The 20205-nt window shown below is 44.8% G+C and overlaps 1 protein-coding gene across 1 annotated transcript in view; it reads right to left on the bottom strand.

Annotated features, from left to right (window-relative positions):
- Positions 1-18792, bottom strand: part of LOC143785848 (uncharacterized) — a 73097-nt gene extending 54305 nt beyond the window's left edge. Inside the window, exon 1 of the mRNA XM_077274988.1 lies at positions 18423-18792. The gene's annotated coding sequence lies outside the window, so the exon portion shown is untranslated. The remainder of the gene's footprint in view (positions 1-18422) is intronic.
- Positions 18793-20205: the final 1413 nt, after the last annotated feature.

Below are 20205 nucleotides of genomic sequence, written 5' to 3'. Positions count from 1 at the left end.
GGAGGCTTTTACTATAAGCTCATGGGGCACCTGAGCTGCCAAAAGATACTGACATCTCCGCCTCCTATATCACTGGGGCTGCCCTCAGTCAATGCAGCGGCGTGTTGTGAAGGAAGCAGGCATCACTGTAAGTAACTGTGCGGCGCCCCCACCGCCGCAGGGCCGAGGGGTGCCCGGTACCGGGCCTCTGTGTCTCAGTTCTGGGGTTGTCACGGTGGCTAGGCCCGATCCGTGACCCTGCTGTGGGGCGCCCAAATAACGGAATAACAGTTCGGTGTGTGGTGCAGGACGCAATCAATCACAAGGACACAGGGATGCAGTCTCTTTACCTCTTTACTGAAGGTCTCAGGGTCCTCAGTCCTGGGTACGGTTAACCGGGCTGCGCAAGTCCGGCCGGTCCGATGGCACCTCCAGGATTCCCTTTGCAGGTGGAAATCTGTGCCTACCTGCTAGCGCTTGTGTGTTGTGGTCCTCCCCTGCTGTGCTTACGGGATAGTCCCCACAACTGTTGTGTCTGTTTCTCGTGTTCCCTCACAACTCGATTCTGATGATGTTCTTCTTCTCCGTCCCTCCCTGATGCCTTGGTTGGGACGCACCCATGTGACGGGTAGGCTCGGAGCTCTTCCGGGACCCTAGAGTCGCCCCTCTCCTAGTGTGCCCCCTATGTCTTCGTAGGTGATTTAGGTGAGACAGCCCGCCTGTAACTGACTGTCCTGCCGTAGGTTTGAAGTATTGCCTGGAGCTCTATACTTCCTCGGCGTTCCGGCCACCGGTTAATTGCGCCTCAGTAGGATGTTGCCTCGGTCTAACAGCACGACTCCTACTGGTATTTCTCCTTGTGCGTTGATCTCATTTCTCACTCAGCACAATAAATCTCGCTTCTAATCCCTTCTTAGGGCACCGCCGCTATGAAGTGCAGGCGTGGTCCCGTAACTTTCTCTCTGATTGCCAGGCCTCTGTCAGGATCCCACCCCTGACAGGGACCCTACCGAATCTTCCCCTGCAACACCCTCTGCCACAAGGTGTTGCCTGGTTCCAACCCAGTCAGCTTTCTCTCTAACTTCCTGCCTAACCCCCAGTTTTACCAAAGTGTGAGGAGTGGCCTAGTGAATAGTACCCTTAGCTCCCCCTGGAGGCCCGGCTGTGAAATGTATTGGTGTATGTGATACCTGGTCAGATGAATTCCTTCAGTGCCATCAGACGTACCATAGCCCCCCTTAGTGGCGGAGCAACAGTACTGCAATGACCAGGACTCTGGGGCGCTGCAACTGCATTATGGCAAAGTCATTTTCTTCATTAACCCCTTAGTAACCGAGCCAAATTTTTTAATTCTGACCAATGTAAATTTATGTGGTGATAACTCTTGAACGCTTCATCAAATCCCACTGATTTTGAGTTTTTTTGTGGCGCATTATAATTTATAATAATGATAAATTTAGGTTGATATATTTTGTGTTTATCTATAAAAAAAATTCCAGAAATCTGACAAAAATGTAAAAAAAAATAGCAATTTTCAAACGTTAAATGATTACTCCTATAATCCAGATAGTCATACCACAAAAAAAAAAATCAATAAACAACATTTCCCTCATGTCTGCTTTACATCAGCACCATTTATAAAATGCTATTTTCTTTTGTGATCCTTTAAGGAGGTTTAAAAATGTAGCAGTAAATTTCTCCTAGAAATTTACAAAATTTATTTTTTTGAGGGACCTATCCAGATTTGAGGTGACTTTGGGGGTCCAATATGTTAGAAAAACTGCAGAAGTGATACATTTTGAAAACATCCACCCCCCGACATTAAAAACTGCTGTCCAGTAGTTTATTACCCCTTCAGGAGATTTTTAGCGAATTAATGCAAAATGGCATGACAGGAATGAAAAAGTGTATTTTTTACCACCTAAGGGTATGTGCACATGTTGCAGATTTGCCTGTGGAATTTTCTGTGCAGAATCTTCCCTCTCTTGCCAGAAAATGCAGGTGCAGATTTGCTGTGTTTTTGCCGCGTTTTTTGATGAGTTTTTGGTGCGTTTTTTTCATGCGGATTTGTACGCATTTTTGAAAGCTAAATAAAGATCTAGTACTGAAAAAAAAAAAAAAAAAAAGATTTGTGATGTCATTTCTGCTCCAACCTCCTCTTTAACATTCGTCCAGCCCACACTCCATTACACAGACAGATGATAGATAGGTAGAAAAAAATCTGCGTTAGGCCGGGGTCACACTTTACGAGAAAGTCGCACGACTCTCGCACCTCAATACCCGGCACTGCCGCTGGCACTCGGACAGGAGCGTTCAGCTACGTAGAAATATATGCAGCCGCACACTCCAGTCCCGACAGTGACAGTTATTGAGGTATGAGACTCATGCGAGTTTCTCGTAAAGTGTGACCCCAGCCTTAAACGCAATATGTAAAAAAAAAAAAAAAATGGCATGGGCTCCCGCGCAATTTTCTGAACCAGAGGGGGAAAGCCGATGGCCGGGGGCTAATATTTAGCCTGGGAAGGGGGTGTAATACCGATGGCCCCTTCCCCAGGCTATGAATATCAGCCCACAGCTGTCTGTGTAGCCTTTACTGGTTATTAAAATAGGGGGACCCCACAAAAAAATGACGTGGGGTTCCCTCTATATTTTATAGCCAGAAAGGCTACGCAGACAACTGCGGGCTGATATTCATAGCCTAGAGAGGGGCCATGGATATTTGCTCCCGCTGGCTACAAATATCAGCCCTCAGCAACCCTAGAAATGGCGCATCTCTAAGATGTGCCAATTCTGGCACTTAGGCCCTCTCTTCCCACTTCCGTGTAGCAGTGGGATATGGGGTAATAAGGGGTTAATGTCACCTTTGATTGTAAGGTGACATTAAGCCCAGTTAATAATGGAGAGGCGTCAATAAGACGCCCATCCATTATTAATCCTATAGTAGTTAAAGAGCTTAAAAAAAAGTATTTTCATATTCTTAATTTTACCATACTTACAACCATGCCTAATTCCTGAGACGCTCTCGATCGCCTGCAAAAAATAAAATAAACCAACCGTATACTCCCTGTCCGACAGAGTCCAATTATTAACGAGTGTCCCATGATGATCTCCCCTATAGAGCTGTCACATCAGATGTGACAGCTCTATAGACCTTCAGTGACACACTGACAGGAGACAGTGCAGTGCATCACTGAAGAGGTTACTGTATTTCATTGATCTCACTTTATGGCAATGCTGCATGGGAAAGTGAGAGTATGAACTATACTCACAGCAGTGGAGGGATACAGTGTGGAAGGATACCTTGCGTCATTGTATCCCGGAGCTCCTGGAGCTGATGCGGCAGCTCTCCATGAGAGATCGTTGTGGGACACTCATATTAATTGGATTTCTGCGGACACAAGGTGTATATTTTTGGTTTATTTGCTTAAATTTTTTTTTTTTTTTTTTTTTTTACAGGTGAGCAAGAGCTTAGGGATCAAGGTGAATGGTGAGTATGTCCTCTATGTTGTATGTACTGTATGTCTATATGCATGTACATGTTATATGTACTGTATGTCTATATATATATGTGTGTGTGTGGCACCCCAGGAGCTCAGGTACCACAGTAGTGTTGCCTTCCTCTCAGGGAGAGTAGTGCTATGCCTGGAAACAAGAGGGATCTCTTTGGCAGGTAAATCACACACACACACACCTTCTGAATCCAGGCCAGGAGGGGGAGCTCAAAACCTGGTTTTAGGGCAGCTTCCCTGAATAAAGATCCTGGTCTGGAGGAGGAGTCAGTTCAGTCTGGCATATAGACCAGAGAGTTCAGTTGAGAGTGAACAGAGACAGGAAAGGAGCAGAGGAGAGATTTTACAGCTCAAGGAGGCCGCAAGTGAGCCTCCGATGAGCCAGAGACCGGGTACCGGGAGCCTGAGGCTGTGGGGAGCTGCAAGCTCCATAGCAGAACCGGAGGGCACAGAACTACAAATATATTGCACAATTTAAACCTTTGGTACAGCAGCATCCTGGAGCCTGGAATCACCGTAGAGACCCCAGAAGGAACGGCCCAAGCTGCCTACCCATACAGGTACCTGTCCCAGGACAGGGGAAAGAACCAGGACCTTGTTAGGACACTTCAGGCAGCAAGGGACTTATAGCAAGCGCAAAGCGGATTCCACTTGTTTCCGGGCTGCCTGGACTCCTTATGTACCTGTTGCCGGTACACTGGACTAAGGCCTGTGACAACTTCAGTAAACCAGGTAAAGACTGCAACACTGTGTCCTTTACTCATTCACCATCATCGCCATACACCTTAGGAGCTCTGGGGACCCCACTTCACCTGTGGGAAGCATCACCATCATTGCTGCAACAACATCCCCCAGAGGACCCCTTTAAAGCAGCGTCGGTCCCCCTATTGACAGAACACCACAGGTGGCGTCATGACAGACTTTAATCACAATTTCCCTTAAAAGACCTTCCCCCCTTTAATTGAGTCCCTGGGCCCCGGACCGGGTCGCAGCCACTGCGACAACCTCTTTAATAGCGACCATACCCAGTCCAGAGTACCCCACTGCCCTGGTGGGCGACTCATGTATACTCTATGTATGTACTATATATGTTCTGTATATGTTATATGTACTGTATGTCTATATGTGTTTTTTTTTTTTTACACTTTAACACAGTAGCCGGATGAAGGGACTATACTGTCCCATCATCTGGCTACCTGTCACTGTAGCAAGCATAGCCGGATGGGACTAGTAGTCCCATCAGACGATGCCTGCCTACATGCAGACCCGCTAACACACACACACACACACACACATCCCCGCAGACACACACAAACACCCGCACACACACAGTCTCCACCCACACACTCTTCCCCCTCCCAATCTGCAGCGTTTCTCACACCCAACTCCGCAGCAAAACCGCACATCCTGCAGTTTTGCGTGACTCCATGGAAGTCAATGGGTGCAGAAACGCTGCAGATCCACAAAAAGAATTGACATGGTCCCTTTTTGAATCTGCTGCGTTTTCAGTGCGGAGTTTTCCGCACCATTAGCACAACATTTTTTCCCCCCATTGATTTACATTGTACTGTAAATCACTTGCGGATCTGCAGTGTTTCTGCGTGGAAAAAAAAACGCTGCCGATCCGGCAAATCCGCAACGTGTGCACATAGCCTAAATGTCACTAACTTCTGAACAGGCTGCTATAGCCGGGAGACTCTAAGGCTTCTTTCACACTTCCTTCAGTATGCGGCCGTCGCTAAGCGTCGGCCCGACGGACGATGTTAAAATTCGGCACAACGTGGGCAGCGGATGCAGTTTTTCAACGCATCAGCTGCCCATTCTAAAGTCCCGGGAGGAGCTAGAGATCTCTGCCCCGGGCATGCGCACTCCAAAGTGCAGGATGCGACAAATGAAAAAAAACGTTCCCTTGAACGTTTTTTCGTGATGACAGTCCGCCAAAACACGATGCATCCAGTGCATGACGGACGCAACGTATGGCCATACGTCGCGATCCGTCGGCAATACAAGGCTATGGGGAAAAACGCATCCTGCGGGCACATTTGCAGAATGCGTTTTTTCCCCAAAACAACGCATTTCGACGGAGGCCAAACGACAAGTGTGAAAGTAGCCTAAAGGCTGAGTCACACATAATGATATCATTAACAATATCGTTTCAACATCACGCTTTTGGTGACGTTAGCAACGATCCCGCTAACGATCTCGTTATGTGTGACAGCGACCAACGATCAGGCCCCTGCTGAGAGATCGTTGGTCGATGGGAATGATCAGGACCTTTTTTTGGTGGCTGATCACCCGCTGTCATCGCTTGGATCAGCGTGTGTGACGCCAATCCAGCGATGTGTTCACTTGTAACCAGGGTAAATATCGGGTTACTAAGCACAGGGCCGCGCTTAGCAACCCGATATTTACCCTGGTTACCATTGTAAAAGTTAAAAAAACCAAACAAACAGTACATACTCACATTCTGATGTCTGTCACGTCCCCCGGCGTCCACAGGGTTAAAACTGCTTTCGGCAGGAGCGCTGTTAATGCACGTGCTCTGGTCGAGAGCTTCCCTGCACTGACTGACTGTCAGCGCCGGCCGTAAAGCAGAGCACAGCGGTGACGTCACCGCTGTACTGCCGGCGCTAACACATTCAGTGCAGGGAACCTCTCGGCAGCAGCGCATGCATATTAGCAGCGCTCTTGCCGAAAGCAGTTTTAACCCTGTGGACGCCTTTTTTTTTCTTTTACAATGGTAACCAGGGTAAATATCGGGTTACTAAGCGCGGCCCTGCACTTAGTAACCCAATGTTTACCCTGGTTACCCGGGTGCTGCAGGGGGGCTTCGGCATCGTTGAAGACAGTTTCAACGATGCCGAAGTCGTTCCCCTGATCGTTGGTTGCTGGAGAGAGCTGTCTGTGTGACAGCTCCCCAGCGACCACACAACGACTTACCAACGATCACGGCCAGGTCGTATCGCTTGTCGTGATCGTTGGTAAGTCGTTTAGTGTAACGGTACCTTAAGGCCTCTATATGGCTGTGAATTGCCATGGCAAACATCAGGATCACACAATCATGATCTCAGGGTGTTGATGAGATTAAAGATGAAGCGCCGACAATCTGTTAACCATTCATATGATGTGGTCACTACTGACAGCAGCATCTAAGGGGATAAACAGATATGGACGGTGCCAACACTGATCGTGGCTGATACAGCAAGTGGTCAACTGGTCAACTACAGTGTACAGCCAACAGCTGCTGGATTGTCACCTGTATGGGGATGCTAGTCTCATATCTCAGGTCAGTAAAAAGACGTATTAAGGGGATAAATGCACTAACATTTTTATTTTTGCATTATTTAAGCAATGTTTTGTCTGTAGATGTTGTATTTTGGGATACATGCTATTTTTGTGAGGTTGGAAGCATTTTTTTTCTTTTTATGGAATTCATTTCTGATATAAAGGTCATGTTAGAAAAGTTGTCTACCCATTTTTAATAATTACGTGAAGCCCAGTATGGTTTGAACTACACATCAAACTCTGGCCTGCGGGCCAAATCTGTCTGGCAGAGTGATTATATTTGGCCCACGATGTTCGCTCCAATCCCTCCCCCCTTCCCGGCATCACTCCAACTGTTCAGCATCCTGATTTCTGATACAGTTGAAGGTAATAATGAATGAGGAATCTCAGCCATAATTCTCCTTCTGCGTCTGTTGTCCCAGCGCAGCGGGTGCGATAACATCACTATTCTGCTCCAGCTGTGCTGAGCAGTCACAAGCTTCAGAGTACTCGCTGTCGAGTCTGGAGCACAGGGAAGAGCTAAGTATTTTTATTTTTAATGTGGGGACCATTATACCATATGGAGTACTTCTTGGGGCCATAATACTGTGTGGAGGAATATGTGGGGCCTATTGTACTGTATGGAAGATGTGGGGGGCTCACTACACTGTACGGAGGACTATGTGGGGCCATTATACTGTATGAAGGACTATGTGGGGCCCAATATACGGTATAGATGACTATGTGGAGCCCATTATACTTTATGTAGGACTAAGTTTGGCCATTATACTGTACTAGATGGTGGCCCGATTCAAACGCATCGGGTATTCTAGAATATGCATGTCCACATAGTATATTGCCCAGCCACGTAGTATATTGCCCAGCCACGTAGTATATTGCCCAGCCACGTAGTATATTGCCCAGCCACGTAGTATATTGCCCAGCCACGTAGTATACAGCACAGAGCCACGTAGTATATTGCACAGCGAAGTAGTTTACAGCACAGAGCCACGTAGTATATTGCACAGCCACGTTTGTCACAGGTTAAAAAATAAAAAATAAACATATACTCACCTTTCCGAGGGCCCCTTGTAGTCCACGGCAGCTTCCGGTCCCAGGGTTGGTCTGAGCGCAGGACCTGTGATGACGTCGCGGTTACTTGACCGTGTAGCAGTCACATGACCGTGATGTCACGTCAAGTCCTTTCCGCGCAGGCGCGCAGGACTTGTGTTGACGTCGTGGTCACATGACCGTGACGTCACGGCAGGTCCTTCTGCCATACCATCTTTGCCACCGCAACCTGCAACGGAAGATGGCGGGCGTTGCGAGCGGCTCAGCAGACTACAGAGGGTGAGTATAGCAGGTTTTTTTTTTTTTTGTTGTTTATTATTTTTAACATTACATTTTGTACTATTGATGCCGCATAGGCAGCCTCAATAGTACAAAGTTGGGGACACACAGGGTTAATAGCGGCGGTAACGGAGTGCGTTACCCGCGGCATAACGCGGTCCATTACCGCCGGCATTAACCCTGTGTGAGCGGTGGGGTGTATGCGGGCGCTGGGCAGTGAGTGCGGGGAGTAAGGAGCGGCCATTTTTTTCCGGACTGTGCGCGTCGCTGATTGGTCGCGGCAGCCATGTCAGGCAGCTGCCGAGACCAATCAGCGAACAAATAACCGCGACAGACAGACGGAAGTACCCTTAGACAATTATATAGTAGAATGGAGGACTATGTGGGGCAATTATATACTATATTGAGGACTATATGGAGTCAGTACACTGTAAGGAGGACAATTTGGGATCTGTATGTAGGTGTCACGCTGTGACAGACGTAAGCAAAGGAGATGGGCCTAAAACTGTCCCTGGAACTGGGACCTTAATTATCCCTGTCTCACGGGTACTCTTGATGGTAGAGGGGCCTGGGTTTCCAACCTTACTATGATCTTGTTAAACCCTAATCTGTCCCTTCCCTCACCTCATGGGCTTGGTACAGAAATGTAAAGGAAACACATATACAAAACAGAGATAACTGAATACCTCTATCATACAACAGCACTTACCAAAAATAGGCAGGAGGATAAGGAAAGGAAGGAATACACAAACCATCAGAGTCATTAATCAATCTAATTCCTATTCAGAGCAATACTATATCCACCATGACTGCAGTTCATGGGTTAGAGTCTCTATCCCTAGGATACATAGGCATCACTTGTGCTATCTAAAACTAACACATAGCTTCCCCAACAAATTTTGCCTAACATGAAAATGTCCAAGTTTGTCCCATGCACAGCTTCTGGGCTGATGAGTGCAAATTTGCCTCCAGTAGTTGCTGATAACGTGCTGCATTCATCTTTCCTTCAACTTTGGCCAAGTTTCATGTGCCTTTGTAGCTCACACATCCCCAAAACATTAGCAATTCACCTCCATGCTTTATAGTAGGTGTCACGGATCCCTACTCCGTGGTGTCACTTATTCGTCACGTGCCTGCTCTCACACGTGACTTGGGTTTGTGCCTGCAAGGGTTAATCTATCTCCCCACTCTCAGTCCAGCATTCAACCTCTGTCCTATGCTGTAATGGGAGCATAAATCACACACCGACCCAGGCCACACACCCGCTCATACGCGCTGCCACCACTCATCGAATATATGGGCGATGAGTCCCAGAAATAATCCTACTAATAAAAATATGTCTATCACTCATAAGGCTCACACACCTTAAGGCTATGGATTCTTTTAGAACATTCAAGGTTCAACTTGTTAAAGTTTATACTTTAATAACAAAAGGGTCAGTGCTTACAATAAGAAAAGGTATAAAAATATGATAATAAAAAGACATACAACTTATGCAAAACAGTATCAAAATAAACAGGAGAAAACTTACAGAAAATCATCTAACTGGTAGTTGCTTTCTGCTCCCTGGGGTAGGACGAATGTAGATTGGATCACCACAGCTTCTCAGGCTGCCCGCAACATGTGAACACAATTCTCTGTCTGCAGCCTAAATTTATAACTTTGGTCTGTGGTCAGGTTTCTAGACCTGCCCCTCAGGACAATATCATAACTGCTGCCTGTTTGATTGGGCACGGCCGCTCTACTAATGAATATATATTATTTTCCTCTGGAGACACTTGTGAGATCGTTCCCAGGAATAGCTAACCTCCAAGCAATTAACATCTCCCCTCCAAGCACTCAGAGGTGTCAAGCGTTCCTTTGTTCTTGGCCTTAGCCAGACCTCCTAGTGAGATCTGGAGACAGAATTCCTACTAGTTCCAAGGAAGTACCTATTAACACCTAGGTGCGGATAGATAGATAGATAGATAGATAGATAGACAGACACATTTCACCACAGTAGGAATGTTGTTCTTTTCATCATAGGCCTTGTTGACCTCTCTCCAAATGTAACGTTTATGGTTGTGACCTAAAAGTTCAAATTTCGGTCTCATCACTCCAAATTACCTTGTTCCAGAAGTTTTGAGGCTTGTCTCTGTTGTTTTGCATATTGTGGGAGAGATACCTTGTAGAATATGCACAGCAATGGCTTTCTTCTGGCGACTCAACCATGCAGCCCATTTTTCTTCAAGTGCCTCCTTATTGTGCATCTTGAAACAGCCACACCGCTAATTTTTTTTTTTTTAGAGTCCTGTATTTCAGCTGATGTTATTTTTGAGATTTTCCTTGCATCCTGAACAATTTTCCTGGCAATTGTGAACATTTTTGTTGGTCTACCTGACTGTGGTTTTGTTTTTACAGAGCCCCCGATTTCCCATTTGTTAATCACAGTTTGAACGTTGCTGAGTGGCATTATCATTTCCTTGGATCTCTTTTTGTATCCGTTTCCTGTTTTATACAGTTCAACTACCTTTTCCCATAGATCCGTTGGCAATTCTTTTGCTTTCCTCATGACTCACAAACTAGAAATGTCAGTGGCTGGATGAAAGATGCACGAGTCTGTCTGGATCCCAGAAACTCACTCAGCTTTTATGCACACACACTGATTACAAGCAAACAGGTCACAGGTGAGGATTTTACTTTTAGTAGCCATTCAAACCCATTTGTGTCAACTTCTGTGCATGTTATCAGGCCAAAATCACCAGGGTATGTGAAGTTTTCATCAGGGTCACTTGGATTTTTTGGGTTATCATTAGGATTTAAAAAGAGAAAACACAGTAGTTTGACAATAAATGGCTTTACCCAACCATTGACCATGAGTGGAGAAAAAGTTTTGGTGTTATCATTCATATTCTCTGAAAAAAAGGCCAAGAAAGCAAAAATTCTGCCGGGGTATTTAAAATACGGGCAGCACTGTGGCGTAGTGGATAGCACAGCAGCCTTGCAGCGCTGTAGTCCTGGGTTCAAGCCCCACTAAGGACAACATCTGCAAAGAGTTTGTATGTTCTCTCCGTGTTTGTGTGGGTTTTCTCCGGGCACTCCGGTTTCCTCCCACATTCCAAAGACATACTGATAGGGAATTTAGAATGTGAGCCCCAATGGGGACAGCAACGATAATGTGTGCAAACTGTAAAGCGCTGCGGAATATGTTAGCGCTATATAAAAAAAAATTAAATAAATAATATGCGTTTGTATTTTGATGAAAATTTCCTTTGAATACGATGTGTAAATGAGATAGAAAATTGCTGTATGTAAAAGCTCATGTTAAAATCTTATTGCAATCAGATAGCAATCATACTGCATTTGGATGTAAAGTGGATGCTAGGTGTGAAAAATCAGATTGTACTCGCATGACACATGTACAAATCTCTGCAGGGAGACTCGGACCGATTTGTCAAACGTTTAGTGTGACTCCGGCCTAAGAAAAAGTCTCACGGTGCAGCGCGGAGCTCATTGAGGTCACCGCAGTTCATCGGCCCGGCTGGGAACAAAGCCTTAGTGACTTTCAGTAAGCTCGATGAGGTCACCACTGTTCACTGATGCTATGCTCGCAGCAGCTCATTCTCCAGTGGTTTTCACCCTGGAAAGTCACAACTTGGCAGACATGGATTAGACAGAACGTCGGACAGGTGAGGGATACGGTTTTTATTTTTGTTTTTATTTACAGGAGACCATAGCTTCAATGGAATGGGCTTTAAGTGAGCATAACTACTGTATGCTTGTTATTTTTAAATGAAAAAGTAACATTTTGCGTCTTGTTATTTCAAATAAAGGACTTTAATCTGGCTGTGTATATTTACAATATAACTATAGGATCAGTTATGGATAGTCGTCTTATTGATGCCTCTCCATTACCAACCCATAGACTTTATGTCACCGGACAATACAAAGGTGACATCAGTCCCATGAATATGAACTCCACTTGCCACCACTACAGGGCAAGTGGGAAAAGCCTGTCAAAGCGCCAAAATTGGCGCATATAATTGATGCTCCTTTTCTAGGATGGCTGCTATTTTTAGGCTGGGGTCCCAATATCCATGCCCCCTTATCAGCCAGAAAATACCAGCCACCAGCTGTTTGCTTTAGCTTGGCTGGTTGTAAAAAAAGTGTGTGGGGGGGACCCCACGTTTTTTAAATTACGTTGTTAACCCCTTAATGACCAAGGATACGCCTTTTAATGGTGGTCTTTAAGGGTACTTATTCGTCAGCGCCGCTTTGTTACGGCATTGAAGAATAAGGGTATAGCGCCTGCGAGCGGCAGGGATTCCCGTCGGTGTCAGCTGTGACAGCTGACACCCTGCGGTATCACAACCAGATAGTTTTGCGACCGATCAGGGCCGATTAACCCCTTAAATACTGTGGTCAGTTGTGACAGCAGTATTTAAGTTTTTATAAGGGGGTCACAAGACCCCCTTAGAAACCATCGGATCCCTCGTGATGAAAATCGTGGGTCCCTATGATTACCACGGTACCCTGAGATCATGTGATGACCCCAGGGTATGGTGGCCTGTGAGATCTGGTTATAAGCCGAGTCACAGGCACCAGTTAGTGAGTCTCTGACAGTCTGATACACTGCTGTACACGAGTACAGCAGTGTATGAGACAGGCAATAAAAATAAATTATTATACATGTCCCACGGTGGAAAATTGAAAAGTAGTAAAATAAAACATGTAATACAGTAACAAAAAAAAAAAAAAAAACCCCCCCCACCAAATAAAGTGCACACAAATCACTAAAATCTGTTTCACCACTCAAAATGCAGCGCTTGTGATAAAACAAAAACAAACAAAAGTACACCATTTTTTTTAGTCTGTAAAAAGAGCAAAGCTAAAAAAATAAAAAATAAATCTTGTATCTGTATCCCTGTAATTGTACTGACCCGAAGAACAAATCGGTCTTGCCACTTTTACCATACGGTGAATGACGCAAAAAATAAAATAAAAACAAACAATAACTAAATTGCTGGGTTTTGTTCTAAAAAATTGCTGCAGATTTGTTCTGAATAATCTGAATAAAAAGCGATCAAAAAAAGGTTGTGTGCCCCAAATTTTTATGAAGGAAATCTGCAGCTCGTTTGCAAAAAATAAGCCCTCACACAGCGTTTGCAAGAAAAAAAAAAAAAGTTACAGCTCTCAGAATACGGCGACAAAAAAAAACAAACAAAAAAAACAAAAACAAACACCCCCTACTTTTTAGAAACAAATCATTTTTATTGTGTGATATTGGCAAAACCTATATAAATCTGGTATTGCTGTAATCGCACCAACCCGAAGAATAAATCTTCCTTATCACTTATAATCACATGGTGACCTTGTGTCCTTGAATAGGTAGCGAAGGAACAGATGATTGGCCTCGGGGAGACCAAAACATCCAACACCGCGGAGACACCATCACGTGTTTCTCAACGCAGTGATCCAGAACACTGGTGTCTCCGCGGTGTTGGATGTTTTGGTCTCCCCGAGGTCATTCATCTGTTCCTTCACAGCCTTTTACTAGGCACTGCTCCTAATAGCCAGATTCCTACTCCACACTGATGAGGGGCAAACACCCCGAAACAGCTGTCTGTGGATGGATACCATGCTTGGCATAGGTGGTCTTCCTGTATTGGATGTTTTCCTTTATTGGATGCTGCCCTTCCCGTGGTTGTTCCTTCCCGGGGAAAGGTCTGGCTATTCACTGCTTGCGTCGAGAAACACGTGATGGTGTCTCCGCAGCTATCCTACATGCACTTGAATAGGTAGCGACTTCTATCTAGCTCATAGCTCCCCCAGTCCCTCATACTGCGGGACTGTCCCAATTTTGAGACTGTGCCCCGCAGTCCCGCATGGGACTCCACTCCTCCTGCACAGCCAGCACTGTGTGGCCATTCTACAGTATGGAGCATCATGTGTGGCCATTATACAGTATAGAGCACTGTGAGGCCATTATACAGTATGGAGCATCATGTGTGGCCAATATACAGTATGGAGCATCATGTGTGGCCATTCTACAGTATGGAGCATCATGTGTGGCCAATATACAGTATGGAGCATCATGTGTGGCCAATATACAGTATAGAGCATCATGTGTGGCCATTATACAGTATGGAGCATAATGTGTGGCCATTATACAGTATGGAGCATCATGTGTGGCCATTATACAGTATGGAGCGTCATGTGTGGTCATATTTTTTTCTGTTTATAATTACTGTTTATGAAAGTGTGATCAGCAGTGCTGACTGGGTGTGGTTGGGACGTGGCCTAAAATTTGCCGCAGCCGGCGCACCTACCTTTGTCCCTCTTTGCCTTCTTCAGAAGTTGGGAGGTATGCTAGCTATCCCTAGCTAAGTACACAGTCGGTGACCGCTCACACTTTTCTCACAGGAGCCGTTTTCCCTAAAATTACACTGTCCAAACAAGAAGGAGATTGATTCCTCTCCTCTCTCAAAACAGGCTCCTTTCTCCTCATCAACGCAGGAAAATCTCTTAGGCTGGTTTCACACTTGCGTTTTTATCTGCATGCGTTTTTTTAAAAAACGCATGTGTGAAAAACGCATGTAATCGCGGCAAAACGCCGCGTTTTTTAGACGCATGCGTTTTTTTTTTTCCCATGAAAAAATCAACTAGAAAATCCACTAATAGTAGAATTAACTAGGGTTAGGGGTAGCTTTTTATTAGAAGAATGTCCTGGTCACCGTAACCCTAACCCCTAAACGTAACTGAAATACGTGGCACTGAAATACGTGGCACTGAAGTACGTGGCACTGAAATACGTGGTACGTGGCACTGAAATACGTGGCACTGAAATACGTGGCACTGAAATACGTGGTACGTGGCACCGAAATACGTGGCACTGAAATACGTGGTACGTGGCACTGAAATACGTGGTACGTGGCACTGAAATACGTGGTACGTGGCACTGAAATACGTGGCACTGAAATACGTGGCACTGAAATACGTGGTACGTGGCACTGAAATACGTGGCACTGAAATACGTGGTACGTGGCACTGAAATACGTGGCACTGAAATACGTGGCACTGAAATACGTGATACGTGGCACTGAAATACGTGGTACGTGGCACTGAAATATGTGGTACGTGGCACTGAAATACGTGGCACTGAAATACGTGGTACGTGGCACTGAAATACGTGGTACGTGGCACTGAAATACGTGGTACGTGGCACTGAAATACGTGGCACTGAAATACGTGGTATGTGGCACTGAAATACGTGGCACTGAAATACGTGGTACGTGGCACTGAAATACGTGGTACGTGGCACTGAAATACGTGGTACGTGGCACTGAAATACGTGGTACGTGGCACTGAAATACGTGGCACTGAAATACGTGGTACGTGGCACTGAAATACGTGGCACTGAAATACGTGGTATGTGGCACTGAAATACGTGGCACTGAAATACGTGGTACGTGGCACTGAAATACGTGGCACTTAAATACGTGGCACTATGACTGTCAGAAAATGTTCATTAAACGGTTAGGGGTGAGGTTAGGGGTAGAGTTAGGGTTAGGGTTTGGATCCCTTTTATCACCTTGATGGTGGTGGGTGGCTTTTCAGTCTGTTTTCTGGGTTTTTTCTATAAAAACGCATGCGTTTTTAACGCAAACAAACGCATGTGCTTAAAAACGCATGCGTTTACATAGACAGCAATGCATTTTTTTGCCGCGAAAAAACGCATGCGTTTTTTCGCGGCAAAAAAAAAAACGCACAAAAAAATACTACAGGTTGCATTTTTGAAAATGAACGCATGCAGAAAAAAAACGCATGCGTTTGAAAACGCGACCAAACGCAAACAAAAAAAACGCATGCGTTTTCAATGTTAAATATAGGGGGGAAAACGCATGCGTTTTTTGTGCAAAAAACGCTGCAGACAAAAACGCAAGTGTGAAACCAGCCTAAGTCTCTATTTCCTGTTTCCAGAGTTTTCCGTCTGTCTGTTACTCAAAGGAGACCTCTGGTGGCTGAACTAAATTACTGCATCATCTTGGTTTAAAATAGAAGTCACCAACATAATAAATAACATTTTCCACATGTCTATGTAGTAACTATTGTGTGACATGACTGATTTAACCCCAGAGCTTTTTTCTGTCTTGTGTTTTCGTTTTTCGCTCCCCTCCTTCCCGGAGGCATAACTTTCTTTATTTTTCAGTCAATATGGCCATGTTAGGGCTTATTTTTGGGGGATGAGTTGTACCTTTGAACGACACCATTGGTGTGGTGAAATTGCAAAAAAAAGTGCAATCCCACACGTTTGTTGCTTGACTTTTTTGCTAGGTTCACTAAATGCTAAAACTAAACTGCAATAGTGATTCTCCAGGTCATTACGAGTTCATAGACACCAAACATGTCTAGGTTCTTTTTTATCTAAGTGGTAAAAAAAAAAAAAAAAAATCCAAACTTTGCTAAAAAAAAAAAATAAAAAAAATTGCGCAATTTTCCGATACCCTTAGCGTCTCCATTTTTCGTGATCTTGGGTTGGGTGAGGGCTTATTTTTTGCGTGCCGAGTTGACGTTTTTAGTGATACCATTTTGGTGCAGATCTGTTCTTTTGATCGCCCGTTGATGCATTTTAATGCAATGTCGTGGCGACCAAAATAAAACTATGGCATTTTTAATTTTTTTCTCGCTACGCTGTTTAGCAATCAGTTTTTTTTTTTTTTTATTGATCGGGCGATTCTGAACGCGGTGATACAAAATATGTGTGGGTTTGATTTTTTTTTTTCCATTGTTTTATTTTGAATGGGGTGATTTAAAAATATGAAAAAAAAGTTTAACTTTTGCCATGCTTCAATAGTCTCCATGGGAGGCTAGAACCTGGCATAGCTTGAACGGCTCTGCTACATAGGAATGATGCTCAGATCGCCCCTATGTAGCAGAATTACAGCATTGCTATGTGCGCCGACCACAGGGTGGCGCTCAGAGCAATCTGGCATCAACAACCATAGAGGTCTTCAGGAGACCTCTGGTTGTCATGCCGATGCACTGCTGACCCCTGATCACGTGACGGGGGTCATCAGCGTGTGTATTTCCGGCCGATGGCTGGAAGCGCTTGTTAAATGCCACTGTCAGGTTTTGACTAGTTAATAGGCGTGGGTGGATAGCGATTCCACCCAAGCCTTTTGCGGGCACACGTCAGCTGTTGAAAACAGCTGACATGTCACGGCTTTGACGTGGGCTCGCCGCCAGAGTCCACCTCAAAGCGGGGCTTCTGACTTCGGACCTACCATCCGATGTCAGCAAGGGGATAAGGGCATAAAAATTTAAAAATTGCAATTTTTTTGCCAGATTTCCTGTGTTTTCACAAATAAAACGCAAGTCATGAAGTACAATATGTCACGAAAAAACAATGTCAGAACCAGTGGGATCTGTTCAAGCGTTCCATAGTTATAGCCACATAAAATGACACAGGTCAGATTTCAAATATTTGGCCTGGTCATTAAGGTCAAAATTGTCTCAGTCACTAAGGAGTTAAATAATTTCAAAGAAACTGCAGGGGACCACTCTATTCTTGATAACCAGCCTTGATAAAACTAACAGCTGAATGTTTACAGCCTGTAGCTGTAGTTTTGCCTGGCTTGTTATCCAAAATACAGGGGAACCCCCGCCATTTTTGTTTTAATTATTTATTGATAGCGCAGGCCCCAGCTGATTATCAGCTGACTACAACTCTCAACATAGTCCCCCTGCTCACAGATGATTGCTGTGCGAGCAGGGGACAATGATGTGAGCGGTCTTCAACATCAGGGAACAGCGTGAATAGTACCCGCTGATGCCCAGGCCTGGGTACATGTGACAATGATGCTGCATACAGTTACCACACAAATGAAACACATAGACACGGATATCTCCGGTACTGGTTTTTCCAGTACCAGAAATATCAGGACTTGTGAAAGAGTCATAGTTGTTTCTTCGGACATCGCAACAAAATGTAACACATGATGATCAAATTATCGTTATCTATTCTAAAATAGTATATATATATATATATATATATATATATATATATATATATATATATATATATATATATATATATATATATATATTTGGTGTAGGACACAAAAAGCAAACCATCACATGGCCATGGTGAGGAACAAATAAAAAAAAGTTATGGTTGGTGGAAAATGAGAGGAAAAAGCAAAAAAGTATAAAAGAGTGGCAAGTCCCCCAGTTGGGAAGGTGTTAATGAATACAAGAGGAAGATAATAAATGACATACAGTAAAAAGTTGCATATAATTTTCTTAAAATAAAAGGAAATAAACCAGACACCGATCACTTACATTTTGTGTTTAGGATTCAGAGAGGCAGAAACCGGGACAAGTCTTCAATTCAACTGACTCCAAGAAATGACCAACATCCAAAAGTACACACATTTTTAAGACCTGGTCGGTTGTTGTTCATCCCCCATCCTGTGAGGTCACCTCCAGGCAGGGTCAGGATAATTAGATTATATGGCTCTTTATATTGATGTTTCCCCCACCTATGGGTTGTGATGTGTAAGGTCAAAGAAAACCAATTCCCAGACCCAATGTGAAAACAACAACCAGTCCACACAGGAATCCTTGGTGATTTAAACGATCCAGCCTACCCTTGGCTATATGTCGTCCACCCTCTCTCTGCTGTACCAGCATGTCTCCTTGATTGTTTTTGTTATGGTGCTTTAGTATTGTTTACATATTGTGTTGATATTTGATAACCATTTAATAAAATTTGTCTATTTTATGGTATGGTGGATTTTTTGTACTCTTTCTCTTGGTGCTAATTATACTGTATGGAGCAATATATGGGGTCCATTATACAGTATAGAGGAATATATGGGGTTCATTATACTGTATGGAGCACTATATTATATTGAATTGAGCAGTATATGGGGCTTATATTGTATGGATCATTGTATGAGGCTCATACTGTATGGAGTAATATATATGGCTCATACTATATGGAGCATTATATTTGGTACATTATACTGTATAGAGAACTACGTCGAGTCCATAATACTGTATGGAGGACTATATAGGAGGAAATTGAAATTTGTAAAGGGTACACTGCTGAGGACAGTTTCGTCCTTGCTACATCAAAATTAAAGCCATTAAGCCCCTAACTTCCTATATCATCAATCAGTGCTCAGTGATGACATTATATTCTCCTCGCAGCTGCTCAATTTCAGTCTTCAGGGAAACTAGTGGGCTGTAGCAATCACCTGTCTGTCTCTGAGAGCTCCATGCACCATCTGACTAAGGCCGGAGACACACTGGTGCGAGATACGGCGAGTCTCACTGGTTAAAAGCAAGCTGTGGCACCTGCACTCCGGAGCAGAGCGTGCAGCTGCATAGCAATACATGGAGCTGCACGCTCCGCTCCGGAGTGCCGGCGCCACAGCTTGCTTTTAACCAGCGAGACTCGGCCGTATCTCGCACCAGTGTGTCTCCGGCCTAAGGCTACTTTCACACTAGCGTCGTGCACTGCACGTCGCTATCCGTCGTTTTGCAGGAAAAACGCATCCTGCAAAAGTGCTTGCAGGATGCGTTTTTTCTCCATAGACTATCATTAGCGACGTTTTGCGACGCTTTGCCACACGTCGCCACCGTCGTGCGACGGTGGCGTCGTGTTGCGTCTGTCCGTCGCCACCAAAAAACGTTGCTTGCAACGTTTTTTGGTGCGTCGAGAAAGTCTTTTCCGACCGCGCATGCGCGGACGGAACTCCGCCCCCTCCCCCCCGCACCTCACAATGGGGCAGCGGATGCATTGAAAAACAGCATCCGCTGCCCCCGTTGTGCGGCGTATACAACGCTAGCGTCGGTACGTCGGCCCGACGCACTGCGACGGGCCGAGTACGACGCTAGTGTGAAAGTAGCCTAACAAGAAGCAAGTGGCTTTGGCATGGAACACTATATGGAGCCCATTCTGCACGGAGCACTATATGGAGCCCATTCGGAGCATGTATGTATGTATGTATGTATGTATGTATGTATGGGTCTTGGATTTTAAGCACCACTCCAGCGGTAAAATAAAAATTAAACAAAACATTGGAGTGTTGCTTTAAGCCATACAGGTAAAAAACAA

This window comes from Ranitomeya variabilis, chromosome 7, assembly GCF_051348905.1.
Source record: "Ranitomeya variabilis isolate aRanVar5 chromosome 7, aRanVar5.hap1, whole genome shotgun sequence".
Lineage (NCBI taxonomy): Eukaryota > Metazoa > Chordata > Amphibia > Anura > Dendrobatidae > Ranitomeya > Ranitomeya variabilis.
Note: the sequence above shows the minus strand (reverse complement) of the source record. Positions and strands in the feature narration are given on the sequence as shown.